Raw genomic sequence first — 5,632 nt, 5'->3', positions numbered from 1 at the left:
TTTTTTCTATTTGGTAAAACAAAAAGCAGATCACTAGTAACACTTTGTAGGCAATACTGTAAGGAAATAGGAAACAATATGTCATCCTTCCCTCCATACTTTCAGATCTTTTACATATCAAAGCCAATAAATTGTTACAAAAAGAGAATGATTCTAAGATTTCAGAATTTGGAATTTTATGTTTGGTACCACTGAGTGGAGAGCTTCTATAGTTTTGTAATGCAAATTACATGAATTGATATTGTTTAATCCAAGTTTCTATTTGGTTATTGTGGTTGCATACACTGGACTCTTTGACACTATTATGATATTCAGGTTATCCACGCAAATCCCTAGTCTCTACACAATGTATCATTTACTATTCTCATTTACTGATCTGTGCCTGTGATTTAATTTTTAAGTACGTAGGATAATTTATTCTCAGTCACGGCACAATGTTTATAAAGAAACGTACACCTAATGCATTTGGAAACAAAAAAAAAAGGAAAATCAGAGGATTGACCTGAAAATTATGCCCCAGAATACTTTTAGGTCCATTAAATATTTTTATAAACTAATTGAATAAAACTATGAAGCTTTAATATATTCTGGCTCTTTTCTTATATATTAATGGGCAAAGAGCAGCTAAAAGTATTTTGCTCAAATAGATCAAATTCAGGAAGGATATGTCATTTCCGGTTTAGGAGGATTATTCAAAAGCCTTTGTTCTTTTCGAAAGATCTGAAGCAGCTTGCAATAATATCACAGTGAACAATGCTTCAACCGTTCACATTGACCATAAATTGTTTCATTCTGTTTCATCTGTTCTTACCCACTGGACTTTTAAAAAACAAAACTTTTTTTTAATGTAGCTACATACATGCCAGTGACATACATGTTCTCTGAGAACGTGCCATGTGCCTTTCTACCATATAAAGCCGTAATGTAAACTCTCCTCTTCCTTATTTTCAATGCCACAAGTTTTGCTTTCTATTTCCCAAGAGTCTTGAGAAACCCTGCTACTCCAAGTAGCTTTCTAGATGTGAATATACACAGAAGTGTCAGTGAGGAAGAAGCAAATGAAATATTTACATTTACCGGTAACTTGGAGAAGCCTAAAGGGAAGCAAGTCTTGCTTCTGCTCTTAAGTATCTTGTGTGCCTAGTTTTACAATTACCATGCTTGGACGTGTCTCATCCATAGTGAGGCTAGGGTTTTGCTTACTTGTAGATAATGATGGATTTGAAGTTAAATTCTGGTGCTTGCTAAAATATTGAAAACATGTAGCATATATAACCGGTGCTTAATAAGCCTTAAATAAAAAAGCTGTAGAAAACCCTCAGGGTAACCAGATGGCTTAAGAGAGTTGACCAGCCAATAACTCTTCAAAGGGAAGAACATTGTGTTACATTCTTCTCTCCATTACAGTAATGCATTTCTTTTGCATTATGACATTATGCCACAGTATGATAGATTATGAATGTAAGGATAGTATGCATGTTGGTAAATTGAATTTAAGTACAAGGTGTAATTCTACTTGTCTTTTGTAATTAGGAAATATCTAGAGGGACTGGTTTTTTTATTTTTTAGTGAAGTTGAATAAAGCATATTGCGATAAGCAAAAGACTTAACTTGGAGTTCTGCAACTGGACAGTGGCCAAGATCTCAGTAGACTATCCTGATATTCTGTAGTGTGCTTGTTTTCACAAACAAGGATAGTATATTAACAAGCTTATGAAAATTAAATCTATTTCATTCTTTTAAAAAAAACCTGCCATTTCCCCTTGCATGGAAGCATTAGAATTTGGATTCCAATGAGGTTTGGGAACACTAAAGGTTTTCACAAAATGGGTCATATATTTTAATGCATAATGTTGGTACTTGACCCACAATTTAGTGAGTGGTCCATATGAACTTGACTCCTTATTCCTTCTCATCTTAACCCCAGCTATGTTGGTATTGATCTCAAAGTAAATTAAAAGTCCCAGCTAACTAAAATTTAAAAGTATTAAGTTCTAACTTAAAGGGAACCCAGTTAAACATTAATTGCCCTTATTGTCAATGTTATTGGGAATGCATAACCATAATTTGGCTGCACCGAAGCACATAATTCCCATAGGCTGCCACTTTCATATTACTGGCTCTTGACATCTTGCACAAGCTCATAGTACTTTTTGAAAGTCACTTTTCTAGGATGACACTTCCTTGTTCTAAAGCAATTTTAGATCTAATTGGTCAAGCAATTCTATCATACTAGTAAATGCAAGTTGCTATATTTTGCTGAGCTAAATTATTAAGTAATCACTGATGTATCTCCCACATAAACCCAAAATTACAAAAGTTTTGGATTTTGGCCTGCTGGGGTATGGCAAAAAAATAAAAATCCTGGCTAAGCTAAATATAAGCAACACACTGCTGGTTGTGTATGATTCCTAGCAGGTTATACTACACTTAGGTACTGACTAACCGCTGTGCCTGGGTTCTGCCTTATTTTGGTAAATTACAATTATTTTGTATCTGCATATGGCTGTTCCGAAATGCAATGTACAATTTAGTACACTTTGTATGTGATTTGTTGGTTTTATTTAGAGACCAATTCTATATGGAACAATCTTTGCATTCTGAAATGTTTAAAATTCATTTTCAATAAATGTAGTTTTGCTATTTCTTGTGGTGGTTTTCTGAATTTGAAAATGTACTAAAAGTTGCTTTATTATAATCAGTATGTGATTAGATGTATTTGTTCAGCATATTTTTCAAATGCAGTTGATGCAAAATTTTATTCCAGTTACTAAATTTATATACTTGCAAAAAATCAACAAGTAATTTAGGGAAGGGAAGAAAAGGATACATGGCATCAGGAAAGGATTAAAGGAATTAATCCATATAAAGTATTAAAGTATTGTCCATATAAACCTTTTTTGTTGCAATGATAGGGAAATTTAGAGGCATATCATGCAAACTACCTTGATTATAACCAAATCTGGTTCAAGTGATAGAATTTACACATCAGCATTTAGACTTTGTAACATCAATTGTAGATATATACTGTATCTTGTTTCTATGTGCACATCTACGATAGGTGGAGCCTATTAAGTGAATATAGATACACGTATGTAATTTCTACTGATGGTACATGGCTGAGAAGGCATCAAAAGAAAAGTCACAGGAAAATAAGATTAAAAAGTACTTTAATAAAGTCTATGAAGAAGTATATAAAGTAACCTTAACAAAAAATACTGAAACCGCATGATCTTGTAAATGCTAATCATTGAATTAACTTACAAACTAAATCACAATAAAAGAATAAAGTTGTGATTGCTCCTGAATTGAAATTTTCCATTTGCCCAAATGCAATGGGAGGGGAAAACAAAAACTTGCATCGGTTAAGAAATTGTTTTTAGAATAAATCTGCGTGAAAAACGTCTGAATTGTATTGCCTCTAATGCTCACTCTACAGATCAGAGTGATTCTACAAGAAGTCCTGCTGGCCTTTGTATGTGAGATAAGTAATACTCAGTTCACGGGGATACAATGAGCCTAAACTTCACAGACCTGAATTTGTCATCGTTTTGATTTAAAAGTTGCCTTTTATTTTATCTATCTAGTGAGTTAGATTCAGGTTTGGTCTGTACCCACTGAAATCATTTTCCTAAAATTGTGACTTTGATCTGGATCCAATGGCATAATCATTGCCTTATATCTGCTACAGCAAATTTTTCTAGGTGCAAGAAAGCTATGGCCTCCAGATGTTGCTGAACTATGGTGCCCTGCACCCTTCACCATCAGTCATGCTTTTTGGGATTGTTAACTAATGTAGTCCAGCAACATGTAAATGCCATGGAGTACATTAGATATCTTAATCAAATGTGCATTATTCACATTTCAACAATGGGGAAAAAATTGTCAACCAATTTAGAAATGGCCAAATTTAAAACAAATTTGTCTAGATGACTGGCCTCCAAGGAAACATTTAATTTGTATGAGAATGAGCTAATTGTACTGCTTATTCAACCTTAGTTTACAATGTGGCTTGCATAAGATTTTGCATTCACTGGTCCCCGTATTGACTATAGCATATAGTTCTAGGTACCACAGTTTTAAAAAGATTTAGATAAACAGATTCGGAAAGGGAAATATTAGCGGGGGATTAGAAACCAAGTCTTATTGCAAAGAAGATTTAGGAATTAGGAATGAAGAAAAGAAGGGGGCAAGGAGATACCAATATTCTAGTATCTGAAGGAATACTGTACCTGAATGAAAAGGACAAGACGGGTTCTCCATCATTCCAAACTGCAAGATGCTCTATAATCATTTCAAATTATAAGGTGGCAGATTGTAATTGAATAGAAAAGGAAAAAAACTCCCCCCTTAATATTAAGAGAACTTTGGCATTTATCAAGTGGGGAATGACCTCACTGGATATATTCAAACAGGAAGTACAAGGTCACTCCAAACTCAGCAATACTTTGATTGCCATCCCTGCCCTGAACACATGGTTAGGCAGTATCAAAATACAATCTTCCAATTCTATTCTGAATTTTACTAAGGTTGGAGATAACCGTATTAGCCAATGTAATGTCTTTGAATACGACCAACTTTTAAGATTACAGTAGATACATTTTTTTTGTTTCAATACTTAAGATCATTCTTTAGATAATTTATTGGTCATTATTTTTAAAAGATGCAAAATGACTTGTTTCCCTGACAGTAAAGGGGAGAATCCTCTCAGGAGAATGTGTATTATTTTTTTTGAATATCCCTGATTGTAGCTTTATAGTTGGCTATTGAGTTCCGATACAGAAATGTATGTCTTTTTCTGAAATTCGTGTTTGTTTGTATGTGTGTGTGTTCCTGCTGCCTTCAAATCTGTGTTGACTCCTGATGACTGCCTGGAAAAGTCCCTGAAATTTTCTTGGTAAGATTTCAGAGTTGGTTTGCCATTACCTGCTAGGGCTGAGAAAGAACAACTTGCTAAATGTCACCTAGTTGGCTTTGTGCCTAAGGAAGGACTAGAATTCAGTCTCCCTTAACCACTACATCAAACTGGCTCTCGATTAAATGTGTACAGAACTTAAATTAAGTCTGCTTTATCCTAATGATTCTGCAGTGAAATAATACCAAAATGTGTTAAATCTATTTTGGAAGTGAAGCTGACAGATTGATTGAAAGCTTTAATCTAAAAGCTGTCCGGAGTTAATGTTGGACAATTCCTTTTTTTGTAGGAAGTTATCTTTTTGCCTCAAAATGACATTTATCAATGTCTAGTAACTAAAGAAGCTTGAATTTTCCATTCAATTATTCTGAGATGCATACACTGATTGATCAATACATATTATAAAGGTCCTACTTATCTAGCTCAGTGCTGGATGCATCTTTTTTTTTTTAAAAAAAAACACACATTTCAATTGTAAGCTCCATATGTTGTGAAACACAGGATTGTGAAGTTTGCCTGAAACAGCAAAATTCTAATCAAGTCCAGCAAGACTTACACTAGTTCTAGCAAGCCCTTCTTGCTAGACAGCCTGATACTCAAGCCAATAAAATTCAGCAGTATTCCAGCTGTGTTTACTGATCTATGAGGTTTCTCTAACTGATCTATAAATCTGTATTTATAAGTCTACATTAAAGTGCTCATTATCTTCCCTGGCTG

The sequence above is a fragment of the Vipera berus genome (genome assembly GCF_964194415.1).
Source record: "Vipera berus genome assembly, chromosome: 3".
Taxonomy (NCBI): Eukaryota; Metazoa; Chordata; class Lepidosauria; order Squamata; family Viperidae; genus Vipera; species Vipera berus.
Note: the sequence above shows the minus strand (reverse complement) of the source record.